Genomic DNA, 18,630 nt, shown 5'->3' with positions numbered 1-18,630 from the left:
TGTCATCGTTATCGGTTAAAAGCACTCGATCGTCATTCTGTTAGCCTAAAGTCGGCATCCACAATTCATTTAACTTAAATCCCCCTTCTTATCTGTTCAAATTATCACAGTGTTTGTAAACCTCTGTCGCCTCTCTCAACAAGCGTGCAAGATGGAATGTTATATTGGCTAAAACGCTTGTCTCGCAGAATTTTATTTCATGGTTTTCATTTTTGAAAGCGTGTTGCGCTACGGCCGATTAATCAGTTTGTATCAGGTGGCAGTTCCTTTTAAGTTCAGGTAAGCGGGCGTTAAACTCCTTTTTGTGGTACAGATGTATACTTTGCCAAAACTACACGAACTGTGTGGGCCAATGCCGCAGGAGTCGCTAGTCGATGCCGTGCATCTTATGGCGGTCCCACTCATTCTCTTCATTTCTTGCTAGGTCTAAGCATCGTTTCAACCCCATACTTGACATCGGGAAAGTTTAAGCCAATTCTATAAATTCGGGGGCTTCTTCAACCTTTGATGAAATTGCCTCTTTATGTCCAAAGATGTCTTCCGCAGTTGAAGACTAAACTTCAGGCAAAATTTTTGTATGTTTACCGTGACACTCCCTGTGCTCCACTACAAATACGTCATCTAGCTGAATGAAAAGAACCGCGCCTCTATATTGCGCCGTATCTAAAACAACCCGCCCTACTCCATGAACTTGAGAATCTCAGCCCGGACGTTTTAACTGAAGAAAATACCTGCTGTGAAAGCCCGCATTGTATGATTAGACGCTTCTACGAGGAGGATATGTCAGCATTGGTTCAGCACTAGAAGAAAGCTCAGCAACTGTGTACGCTCACTTTTTCTTCAAGTTGCCGGAAATTCGACAGTTCCGAAATTGCTGAATGTGAGGAGGATGTTCTCCTTGGCACAAGTTCACTGTATTTAGAACTGCAAGGAGCTAGCGACGTTACGAGAGAGGATCTGTAAAACGTGGCGAGAACTGGCGGCAACAAGCAGAAAGCTTTTACACCCCCTTTATATATCGGTAATGATAGTAAGTGTTGTAACTTTGATCAACATTCTGTGCAGAGCTCCGAATGATTTTGAGTTACCATGCAAGGAAGAGTCGTCTTTAAACAGAATTAGGAGTGCTGTGGCCTTCTCCACCAGACATCGCGGCGCCTAGAGTATCAGCAACCAAACTGACAGCCTGCAGCCGCGGGTTGCCCGCTTCGCAGGTACACCGAAGCACTTCACAGCCGACAGGCAATATTAATGAACGGCCACAACAACAACAACAACAACACAGCAAAGACACCAGCGGCCATCAGGAGCCACTACCGACCCACACAAACATAAGGAAGAGGTCGCTGCAGATCCCGGAACTATTTTCACAAGTCAAACCACGTGATCGAAAGTAGTTCTGAGGTACTCATCCGCCGAAGCGCTATAAAGGCCGGCGCTCGGCCGCACATCGGAGTTCATCGACCGCCAGCAGACGTGGATAGCTGCCGCCCCGGCAGCCTGGCTTGGATTATCTCGTTGACCTCTGGATTAGGCTTGGTATATCGGAGAAGTCTCTGGCGGAGACTAGTAGGAAATTATTTCAGTTGTTTTCTATATTATTCTTTTATGTAGTTGTGATTCGCAGACGGATCACTGTTTTGTGTTGGTGTTATACTTGAAGAATTTGTTTAGGTTAATTGAACAGTCCAAAAAATCGTTTTCGGACTTTGACCATTAGTCTCTTCTGCTTACGCACACATATCAAGGAGAAATTATGGAAGATGTGGAGAAAAACTGAAATTTCACTTGATTATGGACTGTCTAAGAAAGCGATTTGAATGAGCTACGTAAGATGTACATAGTGCCATTGACGTCAGTTGGCTGAAAACACTATACTTCACATTTTAACTTACTTAAACGTTACCTGCAATGTGATCCGCAAGTATTGTGTATAAGCTTTTGTAAGATATTCGTATTTTCAATATATCCTCATTTTGTCATACGAAACACACAGAGGTTGAACCGAAATGTGGAAACAACACGAGAAACTGCAGGTTGCGCTGTTGTATTTGGCCACCAGCGGCACCTGTGTGATGTCCTCAATACGTTGCAGGTATCAGTAGTGGTCAGACCAGTGTTCTGCGCATTTGTGAGTGCATAAGTCGGACCCAAAGGAACTCGAATGTGCGAAAATGGCTGGTGTTCGTTTGGTGGTTGCTTGCGTAACCTCGATAGCGAAGGTGTTTGCTGTTTCAAGAGGTAATGTATCGAAGCGGAAAAACAGTTCCGCGAACTCTCAGTGCGGGCCCAAAGTGTGCGTTGACTGATGGAGACAGATGATCATTGAAGAGAATTGTGACGAAAAGTAAGAAGAAGATAGCTAAAAAGTCACTCAGAACGAAATATCGAGCTGGGGAACACTGTTAGCGCCAAAATAACTCAGAGGAAGAGCCAGAAGCTGGGAATTGCAGTGCGAGGTGGAATTTCAAAACCATTCATCAGTGCAAATGCACCAACAGGAAAAGCATGGTGGCGAAGCCACAAAATCTGGACTGTGCAGCAATGGAAGAAAGTCATTTGGTCTCGGATGAGTCTTGTTTCACACTGTTTCCAACTTGTAGCCAAGTTAACATCCCAACAGTGAAACATGCGTGGGGGATTGGAGGGTGGGGGGTGGGGGGTGGGGGGTGTAAGGTGAAGATTTCGGCAGCTACATCGTGGTACTGAATGGGCCGAATGGTTGTTCTCTAAGGTTGCATTACTGCCAAGAATTATGTGACCAATTTGGCTCATCAGGTCCATCTCATGGTTCAACGTTTGTACCCCAGTGATGATGCTGGATTCCAAGAGGACAGGGCCCCTATACACATTACTCACTTCGTCCAGGACTGGTTTTGTAAGCACAAGGATGAAGTTTCACATCTCCCCAGGCCACCAAAGTCACAGGTCTCAACTCTGGACGAATATATTTTTTTTAAGCTTTTCCCTGGCAAGCACAGAACCGAGCCAAGATACACTAGTGCGACTGCAACAGAATAACCACACCGAAAAGTCATTCTGACAGCACCACAAAGTGAAGTAAGCCCACGTAACACACAAAACAGACTGCCTCCACAAATACAGACGTTGCACAAAGTGCCAGGCTGACGATCTGAAAGCCACAGCTGGAACACCATGATGCGACATCCATCACCACAGCTCGATAACGTCACAGGCACGAGCTTGGTACTATGAAGCTCACTCCTTCAGTCGTTATTAATCAGTCATGTATCGCTAGTCAGTATAACAGTCTTGTATGTTACAGTAAATCCACGTTGAAGCTGTTCCGTGATGTGCTTATACACACATCAAAAAAAGCGTTGCATCACCTCGGTTCCGAGGGTTCCGGAAACTGTGCAGAAAACTGAAATAGAGATCAACATAAACATCATTTTCGCCATTTTATTGCTCATGAGAACCACGCATTGCATGTTGTACCAACATACAGCGAGACCTTCAGAGGTAGTGGTCCAGATTGCTGTACACACCGATACATCTAATACCCAGCAGCACGTCCTCTTGCATTGATGCATGCCTGTATTAATCGTGGCATACTATCAAGGCATTGTTGGTCCAGATTGTCCTGCTCTTCAACGGCGATTCGGCGTTTATCCCTCAGAGTGGTTGGTGGCTCACGTCGTCCATAAACAGCCCTTTTCAATCTATCTCGGGCACATGCGATGGGGTTCATGTCTGGAGAACATGCTGGCCGCTCTAGTCGAGCGATGTCGTTATCCTGAAGAAACCGTCGCCCATGAAGACGAATGCCTCGGCAATATGCTGACGATAAGGTTGCACTGTCGGTCGGACAATGGCATTCACGTATCGTACAGCCGTTACGATGCATTCCATGACCACCAGCGGCGTACGTCGGGCCCACATAATGCCACCCCAAAACTGCAGGAAACCTCCAGCTTGCTGTACTCGCTGGAATGTGTCTCTAAGTCGTTCAGTCTGACCGAGTTGCCTCCAAACACGTTTCTGACGAATGTCTGGTTGAAAGCATATGCGACACTCATAGGTGAAGAGAACGTGACACCAATCCTGAGCGGTCCATTTGGCATGTTGTTGGACCCATCTGACCGTGCTGCATGGTATCGTGGTTGCAAAGATGGACCTCGCCATGAACGTCGGGAGTGAAGTTGCGCATCATGCAGCCTATTGCGCACAGCTTGGGTCGTAACACGACGTTCCGTGGGTGCACAAGAAACATTATTCAACACGGTGGCGTTGCTGTCAGGCTCCTTCCGAGCCATAATCCGTAGGTAGCGGTCATCCACTGCAATAGTAGCCCTTGGGCGGCCTGAGCGAGGCATATCATCGACAGTTACTGTCTCTCTGTATCTCCTCCATGTCCGAACACCATCACTTTGGTTCACTCCGAGACGCCTGGACTTCCCTTGTTGAGAGCCCTTCCTGGCACAAAGAAACAAGGCGGACGCGATCGAACCGCGGTACTGACCATCTAGACATGGTTGAACTACAGACCAGACAACACGAGCCGCGTACCTCCTTCCTGGTGGAACGAGTGGAACTGATCGGCTGTCGGACCCCCTACGTCTAATAGGCGCTGCTCAAGCGTGGTTACTTACATCTTTGGGCGGGTTTAGTGACATCTCTGAACAGTCAAAGGGACTGTGTCTGTGATAGAATACCCACAGTCAACGTCTGTCTTCAGGAGTTCTGGGAGCTCGGGTGATGCAAAACTTTTTTGATGAATTCGTCTGATGACTCACATACGAGACACTAGCCATCCAGTATGATGCACTCCACTGCCGAGGAATGCCGCTGCTGCCTATCTTGCTGTCACCGATGTAAAGTCTTTGGCGCCTTTGACCAACAATCCACTGGGGATCAATCGAAGGTGACCTGCTACTTGTCGACCTCACACTTTCGCGCCAGAGGCACCTTCGTGCTGCCCGTTGGCTGTGCCTCTAAGCAGCTAGCAGTGTCTTGGGCGTCTCTTGTTGCGAGGCGAGGACATACTTCTAAGCGGCTACCATCATCCCGTGCGGAGCTGCTAGCTGTTGACCAGTGCGCAGACAAAGGAGAAATGCGTACCATCACGTTTCCGACTTTGATAAAGGTCAGATTGTAGCCTATCGCGATTGCGGTTTACCGTATCGCGTTGGTCGAGATCCAACGACTGTTAGCAGAATATGGAATCGGCGGGTTCCGGAGGATAATACGGAACGCCGTGCTGATCCCAACGGCCTCTTATCACTAGCAGTCGAGATGACAGGCATCTTATCCGTATGGCTGTAACGGATCGTGCAGCCACACCTCGATCCCTGAGTCAACAGATGGTGGCGTTTGCAAGATAACAACCATCTGCACGAACAGTTCGACGACGTTTGCAGCAGTATGGACTATCAGCTCGGAGACAATGGCTGCGGTTACCTTTGACGCTGCATCACAGACAGGAGTGCCTGCGATGATGTACTCAACGACGAACCTGGGTACACGAATGACAAAACGTCTTTTTTCTTATGAATCCAGGTTCTGTTTACAGCATCATGATGGTCGCATCCGCGTTCGGCGACATCACGGTGAACGTACATTGGAAGCGTGTATTCGTCATCGCCGTACTGCCGTATCACCCGGCGTGATGGTATGGGGTGCCATTGGTTACACGTCTCGGTTACCTCTTGTTCGCATTGTCGGCACTTTGAACAGTGGACGTTACATTTCAGATGTGTTACGACCCGTGGCTCTACCCTTCATTCGATCCCTGCAAAATCCTACATTTCAGTAGGATAATGCACGACCGCATGTTGCAGGTCCTGTACGGGGTTTTCTGGATACAGAAAATGTTCGACTGCTGCCCTGGCCAGCACACCCTCCAGATCTCTCACCAACTGAAAATGTCTGGTCAATGGTGGCCGAGCCGGCCGGCGTGGCCGAGCGGTTCCAGCCGTAACAGTCTGGAAACGCGCGATCGCTACGGTCGCAGGTTCGAATCCTGTCTCGGCCATGGGTGTGTGTGATGTCCTTAGGCTAGTTAGGTTTAAGTAGTTCTAAGTTCCAGGGGACTGTTGACCGCAGAAGTTAAGTCCCATAGTGCTCAGAGCCAATGGTGGCCGAGCAACTGGCTCGTCACAATACGCCAGTCACTACTCTTGATGATCTGTGGTATCGTGTTGAAGATGCATGGGCAGCTGTACCTGTGCACGACATCCAAGCTCTGTTTGTTTCAGTGCCCAGGCATATCAAGGCCGTTATTACGGCCAGAGGTGGTTGTTTTGGGTACTGATTTCTCAGGATCTATAAACCCAAATTGGATGAAAATGTAATCACATGTCAGTTCTAGTATAATATGTTTGTCCAATGAATACCCGTTTATCATCTGCATTTCTTCTTGGTGTAGCAATTTTAATGGCCAGTAGTGTAGTACCTTAGAGTAAATGATAACTGACTGAAACCCTCAGCTGCCGACAGGTGTTGTTGATATACCTCGATGTGGACAGCTGAAAATGTGTGCCCCGACCGGGACTCGAACCCGGGATCTCCTGCTTACATGACAGACGCTCTAACCACCTGAGCCACCGAGGACACAGATGAATAGCGCACGGTCATCAACAGTATTCTGTTCTTTCGAGAACAGTTACTGTCTTCATATATATAGTTAAAGGCTACCCAGCCATTGACCTTCGTCTGTGCGAGTGCGCACAGTTTTCCCAAACTCTTACGGGAATCGCCAAAGCGCGCGCGAGTAATGAGTGAATGGGTAAATGTCTATAAGGTACATGACATATGTAGAATTGTGGACAGTTGGGAATGTGAGTCTCACGGGAAGCGTGCAAGGGATAAGTCCCTGCAGTCGCGCTATTCATCTGTGTCCTCGGTGGCTCAGATGGATAGAGCGTCTGCCATGTAAGCAGGAGATCCCGGGTTCGAGTCCCGGTCGGGGCACACATTTTCAACTGTCCACATCGAGGTATATCAACAACACCTGTCGGCAGCTGAGGGTTTCAGTCAGTTATCATTTATTCCACGGAAAATCTGCACGGTCATCAACAGTATTCTGTTCTTTCGAGAACAGTTACTGTCTTCATGTATATAGTGTAGTACCTTGGCTGGACGAACAGCGCCTGTAGATCGCTGGGTCGGCATCCTGCTGGACACCTCCTTCGCCACGGATCATAGATGCCCGCTGGGTCAGGGGAGTCAGCAACTGTTGGTCACGAGCGCCATTCCGCCCGGTACTTCCCGCGAAGAATGTGCATTGTATAAATTCTGACGGTAAGTGTATTCACAGCCAACACTGTCATTCCGACACGTTCGAGCATGCCACCGGACCACACTCATGCCCTCCGAGCTCGGCATCCAGCACAGGCAGGGATCACAGCTATCCGACTCCCCACAGTAATGAGACTTTGTGATCTACATTGGAGAGAAGGGTGCATGATCGCTACTTCATCCATCATCGTTACCCGAAACTGCCAGTATTTTGCAGGAAAAATGGTATAAGACTCCCTTGAAAACCATATATTCTGAAACGACTCGTAGCTGTTTTCAATGCCGACGGTGTTCCTACATCGTTCTAGGCATGATGATGTGTTGAGTTGTGGTGTTTCCATATTTTTGTCCACCCGCTCTGTATTATTGTCACCTCACTTAAACACTGAAGTGACATCACTTACTTCCAGTAAGATGGAGTAGATGAATTATGGGCAATCCTTAAGCTGATTGTAAATCGTGGTCTGCAGAGTTATGTGCCTAGTAGATGGGTAAAGGATGGAAAGACCCACCATTATTTAATAACGAAATTCGGAGGATGTTGATGAAACAGAAACTTTTGCACTCTCGGTTTCAAGGGGAAGGCACAAATGAGGACAAGCGAATGTTAGTAGAGATGCGTGCGTCCGTGGAAAGACCTATGTGCGAAACACACTGCACCTACCACCGTCACACCTTAGCAAAAGGTCCGTCGGAGAACCCGAGAAAGTTCTGGTCCTAAGTAAAATCGCTAAGCGGGTCTAAGGCTTCCATTCTGTCCCTTGTTGACTAGTCAGTGAAGGTAGCAAAACGAAAGCCAAAGTTTTAAATTTCCTATTCTAGAAATCATCCACACAGGAGAATCGTACAAACATACCGGTACCGTCATTTGACCATCGCACAGACTCGATATGGACGACATAGTAATAAGCATCCATGGGGTAGAGAAACAACTTAATCATTTGAAAGCAATTAAATCGCTAGGTCTGGATGGAATAGCAGTTCGATTTTACAAACAGTACTCTACAGCATTGTCGCCTTATTCAGCTTGCATTTATCGCGTACCTCTCGCTCAGCACAAATCCCAAGCGACTGGAAAAAAGCGCAGATGACTCCAGTATGTATGAAGGGTAAAACAACAGACCGGTAAAATTACAGACCAATATCCCTAACTCATGTTTGATGCAGAATCGTTGAACATATTCTCAGTTCGAATATAGTAAACTTTCTTGGAACTGAGAAGCTTATGTCCACGAACCAGCACGGTTTTAAAAAGCATCGCTGTTGCGGAACTCAGCTTGCCCTTATCTCACATGATACACTGCGTAAAGTGGATGAAAGGCGACAGGCTGAGTCCATATTTCTAGATTTCCGGAAAGCATTTGACACTGTGCCCCTTGCAGGCTGTTAACGAAGGTTCGTGCATATGGAATAAGTTCACAGATATGTGAGTGGTTCGAAGACTTCTTAAGTAATAGAACGCATTACGTTGTCCTCGACGGCTAATGTTCATCAGGGACAAGGGTATCGTCAGGAGCGCCCCAGGGAAGTGTGACAGGACCGATGTTCTGCTCTGTACACGTAAATGATTTAGCGGACAGGTGGGCAGCAACCTGCGGTTGTTTGCTGATGATACTGTAATGTACGGTGAGGTATCGAAGTTGAGTGACTGTAGGAAGATACAAGACGACTTAAACAAAATTTCCAGTTAGTGTGATGAATGGCAGCTAGCCCTATGTTCACATACAGTATTACTAGTGTCCTACTTGATACAGTCCTGAACTGGCTGACGTTTGAAGATGACAATGTATTAAGAGCCAGCTAAAACTTATCGAGGAATATACTACAAACCCCCTACATATCGGTGTCGTAAGGTTCGTGAATGTTTGATTAAAAAACAGTCAGAGAGCCGCTTAAGTAATAATTGTAAACGCGCTCTATATTCGAATGGAAAGGGAAGAGTCCCTAATAACTGGTACATGGAGAGATAAACTCTGCAATGAACTCTGCAATGGTTTGCAGACTACAGTTGTAGATGTAGAAAAACTGCTTTGCCACGAACCCGCTGGAAACATCGCGAAGGAAGGAGTACAGTTGTCGAAGGATTTATATCCTTTATATAAGCAAAGATTTATGACCAGAATCCAAACTGAAACTCTACAAACCGATAACTTACCATCGCTCACAGTGGTATGGGTTTTGGGTGACAGCAAGAGAAGGGTTCAAACTTTCCAAGGAATCCAGAATGTAGTCTTTTTCTTTCGAGCACCAACCCCCCCCCCCCCCCCCCAATAACTAGTATCACAACGTTACATAAGGAACATAAGATATCACTACTCAAGACCAGTCACACAGCAACTATACCGCAAACCTGACTCAGCAAGAGCCACTACCTGAGGACTCCAACATGCAACATGTTAGTGCACCAAGATCTCAAGATTGGCATAGATAGGCAGTACTCCTAAGTGCACTGGAAAATTATGAATGCTGTGGCGTTTAATGACCAGCAATCTAGAAACTCGAAAGACTTTACAAGCGAAAAAATTGTAGTCTCCACAAGGGCCACAGTTAACATCGACAAAAGATGTCGAGGGATTCGAAGTGTCACAGGCTGTACTCCAAAGTGCATGCAATAAATACCCAGTGACTACATAAAAAAGGCGCACCACGAAGGAATTATCCGAATGGGACGGAACTCGGTGGATGTGATGTATACGTACAGGCAAACAAATAATTACAGTTTCAGTAAAATTTGATGATTTATTCAAGAGAAAGAGCTTCACAAACTGAGCAACTCAGCAATACATTGGTCCACGTCTGGCCCTTATGCAAGCAGTTGTTCGGCTTGCCATTGATTGATAGAGTTGTTGAATATCCTCGTGCCAAATTCTCTCCAATTGACGGCTTAGATCGTCAAAATCCCGAGCTGGTTGGTGGGCTCTGCCCATAATGCTCCCAACGTTCTCAATTGGGCAGAGGTCCGGTGATCTTGCTGGCCAAGGGGTAGGGTTTCGCAAGCATGAAAACAAGAGCCCAAGAATGCTTGCCACGAAGGGCGACAAAACGGGGCATAGAATATCGGCGACATACCACTATGCTGTAAGCATACTGCGGATGACAACCAAAGGGGTCCTGCTATGAAAAGAAATAGAACCCCAGACCATCACTCCTGGCTGTCGGGCCATATGACAGGCGATAATCGGGTTGGTATCCCACCGCTGTCCAGGGCGTCTCCAGACGCGTCTTCGGACTGGAACCTCACTGACTGGAGAACTATCTTTGTGACCCGGCTTCGAACTGAGCCCCGATTACCCAATTTTGTAGCCCTTCACTGCAAGCCGTCCTGGGCTTATATTTTAGCAAGACAATCCCGCCTACAAACCACGAGAGTTTCTACTGCTTTGTCTTCAATTTTACCAAACTACTTGGTCAGCAAGGGCGCCAGATCTCTCACAGCTGAGAACGTCTGGAGCATTATAGGCAGAGCCCTCCAACCAACTCGGTATTTTGATGACCTAACACAACTGGACAGATTTTGGCACGACATCCCTCGGGAGAAATCCAATAACTATGTCAATAACTGCCTGCATAACGGCCAGAGGTGGATCATCGCGTTATTGACTCGCTGAATTTGTGAAGCTCTTTCTCAGGAGCAAATCAATTTTTTCTGAAATTGTAATCATTTGTCTGTCTGTACATGTACATCACATATACCGATTTCTGTCTCATTCGAGTAATTCCTTGGTGGTGCATCGTTACTTTTTATTATTATCACTATTATTATTATTTACTTTTTATTATTTTTTTCCCTTAGACCAACTTCCGACTTTCAAGATGAATACGGTATTCAGCGGGCTGCACGCTTAGAACATGTCTGTTACTACTCTGACGGAAAGAAATCGCGTCGCCAAGACGGAGCTGGGTGACGAAAACGAAAGCTGGTAGATGTGTTTCCACGATCTCAGAGATGATGTCTATTAAAATTTCTCCCCTCTACGAGGATGAAAATCAGAGTTGCTTGAAACGAAGCTGTAACGGTCGTGAGTTTTAGTTGCCTTTGAGATTTGACATGGTGACTTGATGTTAGTCAAGAAGGCCCTTAAGGCGACAAAGGCGTCATTATCAACGACTCACTGAGCTTGAACGAAGTCGTGTAATAGGGCTACGAGGAAATGGACGTTCCTTCTGCAGTATCGCAGAAAGATTAGGCACGAATATAGCCACTGTATACATGGTTGCTGGTTGGGGTAGTAACTAGAATGTACAGTCGTAAGAAGATTTGGCTCCGTATATCCAAGTGGAACAACCGAGAAGGAAGACCATCGTGTTCGGCGTATGACTGTGGCGCATCGTACTGGATTTGCAGCAGCGATTTGACCAGCAGTTGGCAACACAGTCGCACAACGGACTGTTACAAATCTGTTACTTCAAGGACAGCTCCGAACCAGACGCCCTGTAACGTGTATTCACTGACACCAAACCACCGCCATTTGCGACTTCATAGGTGTTGAGCGAGAGATCATTGGAGGTCTGTTGTGTTTGCTGATGAAAGCCGGATCCGTCTCGGTGCTAGTCATGGCCGTGTGTTACAAGGGGGAAGAAATGCCTACAGCCGAACTGTCTGCCTGCTAGACACACTGGAGGTACCACATAGAGTTATCGACTGGGTTGCGATTTCGTATGACGACAGAAGCACTATCATGGTTATCCCAAACACCCTGACTGAAAAACTGTACGCCTGTCTGGTGATTCGATCTGTTGTGCTGCCATTCATGAACAGCATTCAAGAGATGTTTTCCAACGAGATAATGCTCCAGCGACATACCATTGCTGTAACCCAAGATGCTCCAGAGAGTGTCGACACTGTCCTTGGCCTGCTCGATCACTGGATCTGTCTCCAATCGATCACATACGGAACGTCATCGGACGACATCTGCAGCATCATCTACAAACAGCATTAACCGTCCCTATGTTGTTCGACCAAGTGCTACAGGCATGGAACTCCATCCCACAAACTGACATACGGAACCTGCACTACACAAATCATGGACGTTTTCATGCTTGCAATCGACATTCTGGCGGGTACACCGGTTATTAATATACCAGCACTTCACATTTGTAATGGCTTATCTCGCTCTTACATTAACCTGTGACATTGCAATGTTAATCACTTACATATGTTACATAGACAAATGCTTCCCGAAATTTCGTTACTTTGGATTTTTTGTTTTTTGGTGTTCCGATTTTTTTTCCGTCAGTGATTTGGAACAGTGGGTGAACGTGGCAATCCACATCCCCGCAGTTTGATAGCGCTACGGAATCTGAGCTCAAATGCTCTGGATTTGGCGTACCTGAACAAACTTGTACACCCTCTCCCTCGCTGAATCGAGGCCATTATCAGGAATAGAGGCTGCCCAATAAGCTATCGTGATGTCTCGTGGGGCTGACTATCGTTTATCCAATTTTGTGCACTTGTTAAATCCTCTACACTTGGCGACGAGACACGCGCATGGCGAAAATGAATTTGCGGGGTCAGCGAAGCTTACTGATAGTAACGAAGTGCAAATATCCGCGGACCGAACTGTGTCCGGGAAAGGAAGTTCGCGATCAATATAAGACCGGCACGATCTGTGCTCTGGCTCACTACCGACTCGGCCCACAGGAAGTAACGAATTGGGATACGTAAGTCACAGACGGGGACCCCTTCAGACACGATGTGCCGAGAAGAAAACATTCGGATAAGGAAACAGATTAGTTAGATCCGAAACGGCGCTTGGAGTCTCGAGAAAGAGATTCGTAAGGAACGGATGCATACGAATTGTATCATGTCCAAATGAAGAAAGCGGACTAAAGCGCAAACAGTTTGCGTCTGGTACTTTTGTGTAGTGCAGCGGCACTGTTGTTGTAACAGCATCCTCCACTTTCAAGCCACTTACTTTCTTTTCACGATTTAGTGCTACTTCTGTGTTTGTTTCTTAGCTTTGTACGTTGTTTGTATGCTTGGGCTCTGAAATTCTGGTCGCACAGAGTACATAACAGTTGTCAGTTAGGTATTCACGCCAATCGACTAAAAATGTTATTTCCTACCGGAGCTACTGTATTTCAGTCCCCAGAAGTACGAAGTTCCAGTAGCATCGAGTAAATGGCGAAGGTGGCAAGAACGGAATAAATGAAATATTGCAATGGAGAAGGAAGTATGGGCTTTTGGCATACAATATCAATTTAGTCTGCCGAAAACCCAAGGTAATGAGACAGTGGTTTTAATTGAAAATAAATAAATAAATAAAAACAGCATCTAACTTAATTTAGCATTTTCATTTAATTTGGTAAAATCACTTCTACTTTTTAACTTTGGTTGACGATATTCATCAGAAATGTAACTCACAAAATTTCAGACTTTGAAAGAAAGACAGTAAAGTCACATTGAAAAGGCATACATTAGTTGTTTATAATACCGTGGAAGTATTTTCTTATCGATTCTGTATAAATTAGGATTTAAATATATGGGTTTATGCTGACATTCCTCCCTTAGTGACTTATAATAACCACGTCTTCAAACGAAACTGTACAGGTGTCTTTGATTCTGTGCTTCCAACAAAAGATTTTGACCGCAGAAGGTTACGAAGCCCTAAAAACCTTTTTCTATATAAGCTGACTGTAACAAGGTAACGATAAAAACACACGAGGCGAGAACCGGATAGAGTGGTATCGCGAACGGTCAAGGGGCACTTCTTCTGCGGCGGCGCTCCGGGACGGACGTAGGTACCAGGTGGTCTGCTCAACTATACTTTGGTTCGATGTGAGGAGTTGGTGTGTCCCCAATATAAATATCTGTAAGTGCTATTCAGCTGTTTATAACACAGAGAGGTGTTTTTGCTTACTGATTTCATATAAATTACGATCTAATTAAGTGAAGTGAAGACACTTTCTACACTTATTGAACCATCGTGGTCGTAGGTCAGCTTATTTACATTGTAATACCAGGAACTGTTTCCAAACTGCTTTCATTAGCTGTTTATAATGCCGTGGAAATGTTTTGCTTATCGATTCTGTACAAACTACAATTTAACATATGTGGTTCAAATGGCTCTGAGCACTATGGGACTTAACTTCTGAGGTCATCAGTCCCCTAGAACTTAGAACTACTTAAACCTAACTAATCTAAGGACATCACACACATCCATTGATTGTCACATTCATTTTTCCTGTCCACATCTGAAATGTGTGATCTGTTATTGTGGGTAGTACGATGTTCTCTCTACCATAAATTTATTGCTAATAATGTGCTACTTTTATTAATGCATTTTATGTCACTGTATTTATATTTATGGTTTACAGTATCACAGGTTCAAAGAAAGACACATCCATAATCCATACAATAAACGCTATTAAATTCGTCATAGTTTCTTTTACTCACCAACTAATGCCTATTGCACCCTCCTGCTAATGATTAAGCAAATTGTTACGTGACTCACGTATCATTCCTATTCATCAGGAGCATACCCTCACACAGTTTTAAAGTGGGCTTCTAGCAAACAAACCACACTTTTAATTTGTTTAGTGAACAGAACGTTCAGATTTTCACATGTGTCCGATAGGAAAGTTTCAGTTTTCTGATCATTTACGCTTCCGAAATCACGTCAAATTACCATAGGCCACAACTGAGAGGCGAACGTTGGTTGTGACACCCTTTTATAGGCACATTGGAATTTTTCTTTTAAATACAATGGTCAGTATCTCAACTAAACTCGTTTTCAGTTTCTGTCACCTCTTTATGTTATTCAATGTCCATGCACCGATCGCAGCTGCCAAAAAACAGAAATATTATCCTTGCGCCCGGAAAAATATCTGTAAGAAGCTATGTTTGGAGCAAGGGTCTGTAAAAACGCGTAAGATGCGCAACCCAAGAGACAAATGAAACGATTAGAAAGCTTTGAGACGTATTGTGACAGGAAACTGTTGTAGACCAAATGTACTGACCAAGTAAGGAAAGAAGGTCCTGCAATGAGTCATAAAAGAAAAATGTTTAATAAAGAACGTAAAGAAGCGAAGAGATAGAGTAGTTGGGTGCATATTAAGATATCAAAGGGTGCTGTAAATTGTAGTTGAAAGTGTGGTGTAAGGAAACAATGTTAGGGGAATGACTAATTATGAGTATATAATACAGATTGTCCATGGTGTTGGACGTGGAAGTTATGTTAAAATGAAGAGGATTGCTGGAAAGCCACAAGTGCCAGAGCAACCTTAGGGTTGATGAAGGAAGCGACGCCGGCCGGAGTGGCCGAGCGGTTAAAGGCGCTACAGTCTGGAACCGCACGACCGCTACGGTCGCAGGTTCGAATCCTGCCTCGGGCATGGACGTGTGTGATGTCCTTAGGTTCGTTAGGTTTAAGTAGTTCTAAGTTCTAGGGGACTTATGACCACAGCAGTTGAGTCCCATAGTGCTCAGAGCCATTTGAACCATTTGAAGGAAGCGACGACACCCATCCAGTTAAGTCGTCCAAAGTATACGAATTCACCAACTGGTTCAATAATGTCAGCGTCTTCTTTTTAACATATTTACTATGATCATATTGGTTTATATCAATTAATTATCTAGTACTTGCATTAATGAGGTCTTGTATTTTCTTAAAAGAATCTCATTTACAAATCAATCGCTGTTCAGTTACGATCCACTGCAATGACTATTACTGCACATCAATACAGTGATTTAAAAACCTCTCCGAAGGTACAGAACATCGTTTTAGTGATTTGGAGTTATCTTGCAAACTCCTTTATCGATTCTTAATTTCCACTCTTTTCGTGTAATGTAACTGAAATTGTAGTTCTACAATTGTTGTTTCTTGATGCAGAAGTCAAAAGCTTTCCCGTAAGAAGTCAAAGCCATAAATCACACATCTTTCCTTCAATATATGGTATAGTTTACAACTTATAAGCAATAGTTAGTGCCGTGTCAACTTCTAAAACTACGTTGCTACTTTTCCCGATCAAATAGCTATCTCAAAATTCATGTTAAAGCCTCAACCACTACTGCCAAAATACTGAGAGGCCTGTTTTGTTGTTTATGTTTCCTGTGTTGACACACTTCCTTACGTGTGGTTCAAATGGCTCTGAGCACTATGGGACTTAACATCTATGGTCATCAGTCCCCTAGAACTTAGAACTACTTAAACCTAACTAACCTAAGGACATCACGCAACACCCAGCCATCACGAGGCAGAGAAAATCCCTGGCCCCGCCGGGAATCGAACCCGGGATCCTTACGTGTAGATTCCACACAACAAAGCACCTCGTTTTTGACGTACTATTTCGTTTCTTGTTCGCTGCGCGAGTATTGCTGCTGGCGATCTATTTGCTCTGAGACGCGGGCTATAAGATCGAACGGAGGACGGCGCGAAATTGCGATCGAAGCAGGAGAGTTCAGTGACCTCTCTGAGTAGGAAGTCGTGGTTACAAGACTGTTTACAGTAGCGCACGCACTGACTTGCCGGCAATGATCTGACACAACTCGAAAACGATAATGAACGTCATCTGTTAGATGGCGATGACTTTGGCTTTCAGAAAGATAAGGGCACCGAAGAAGCAGTTCTGAAGTTCCGCTTGACAATAGAAGCAAGACCGAAAAACCAAGACACATTCATGGGATTTGCGACCTTCAAAATACCTTGGAGAATGTAATACGGAATTTTCTACATTCTCAGAAAAGTAAGTTTATGCTATAGGGAAATGCGGGTAACATATAATACATGCAAAAACCAAGAGATAACAATAGCAATGGAAGAACAAGAACGAACCGTTAGGTTTAAAAAGGGTGAAAATCTTTCGTCCCTACTGTTCAATCTATACTTCAAAGAAGCAATGACGCACAAAAGTCTGTCGTGTTCTACTACTTACTCGTGAGGAGATAGTTATTAATGTTCTATTTTTATTTTTAGATATGGGGATCGAAATTAGTTACCAGCTGTGACAGTTTGCAACTAGTTATCATTTGTGAGAATTTGCAGCCGAGACTGTCGCTTATGAGACTCTTCACAGAGGACGCATGTTCTTTAGAGCGAGGTGAGAGCTTTAGAAACTTAGCACGAAATGTATAGAAAACTGCGGATTGCTAGAGCCTAGCGCTAAGATTGATAACTGTCCCTCTATATGAATAAATACAGGGTTTTTCAAAGTATTTGAATCAAACATCTAGGCATGATAGATCATTTCATGGGAAGCAACTTTTGTTGTTGCAGGGCTATGCACTCTGCATTGTGCATTTATACCTACCCCATTACGTTGATCGGTTCAAATGGCTCTGAGCACTATGCGACTTAACTTCTGAGGTCATCAGTCGCCTAGAACTTAGAACTAATTAAACCTAACTAACCTAAGGACATCACACACATCCATGCCCGAGGCAGGATTCGAACCTGCGACCGCAGCGGTCGCTCGGCTCCAGACTGTAGCGCCTAGAACCGCACGGCCACTCCGGCCGGCCTACGTTGATTGGATGATTTTCAACAGGAACAATGAGTGTCTCTAAGCGGAGAAAGATATTTTAGAAGCGAAACAGTAACTTAGACCTATCCCCTTTTCCACGATGCACAGATAACACTCATTGCACAAGCACGTGGCAGAGTGTCTACGCCCTGTCGCCTTCCACAGCTGTAACCACTAATAAACAGACAACTAGCGATAGGAACGATTTATGTCTAACATAATTTGTCCCTATGAGAGACATGTCACCTTAGACTTTAGCTGCAAAGACTCTGAGTTACGCTGTGTATCGTAAAGCGCGTAAAGAGGCGAAATTATCCGTTATTGCTTCACTATGCGATTGGCAGTCAGTCACTTGAATTGGCCACAAACTTCCATTAACCCGGAGATCCTGTCTGGAGCTATTTCAGGTGCACCAATCACACAAATCTAGCACCGAGGGAGGGAGACGTCAGACTGAGGTTTATTGGGAGAAAGCTATGAAAATGTACATCACACACAAAAGAGGTCGGTTACGAAACTATTGCACAACCAATTCTTGAGCGTTATTCATCGGTCTGGGACCATTACAGGGTTGCATTAATGGAAGATGCAGAAAATAGTCAAAGAAGAGCTCCATGATCACTACAGTGGGACCGTTTCTAGAAAGATGTTGAGGATCACGTAGCGGCTTACTTACAAAATTCCAATATCCAACGTTCCAGAATCAATCAAGAATCTCATGAAATTACAAGTACACTATAAATAGGAGATTCACGGTCATACAGATGGAACCGAAAATCGTCTTCTGCATCTGTATCTACACACACTCCGTAAGTCAACGTATGGGGCGTGGCGGAGGGTACTCTGTACCAGTATTACTTGTTTCCTTTCCTGTTCCACACGCAAATAAACCGAGGGAGAAACGACTGT

General features: G+C 45.0%; 2 non-coding genes across 2 annotated transcripts; one reads left to right on the top strand and one right to left on the bottom strand.

Annotated features, from left to right (window-relative positions):
- Positions 1-6,499: 6,499 nt before the first annotated feature.
- Trnat-ugu lies at positions 6,500-6,573 on the bottom strand. The gene has a single exon. It is a non-coding gene; the product is annotated as a tRNA-Thr (tRNA).
- A 286-nt stretch (positions 6,574-6,859) lies between these two features.
- Positions 6,860-6,933, top strand: Trnat-ugu. The gene has a single exon. It is a non-coding gene; the product is annotated as a tRNA-Thr (tRNA).
- The last annotated feature ends 11,697 nt before the right edge of the window (positions 6,934-18,630 follow it).

This window comes from Schistocerca americana, chromosome 3 (assembly GCF_021461395.2).
Source record: "Schistocerca americana isolate TAMUIC-IGC-003095 chromosome 3, iqSchAmer2.1, whole genome shotgun sequence".
Classification (NCBI taxonomy): domain Eukaryota; kingdom Metazoa; phylum Arthropoda; class Insecta; order Orthoptera; family Acrididae; genus Schistocerca; species Schistocerca americana.
Note: the sequence above shows the minus strand (reverse complement) of the source record. Positions and strands in the feature narration are given on the sequence as shown.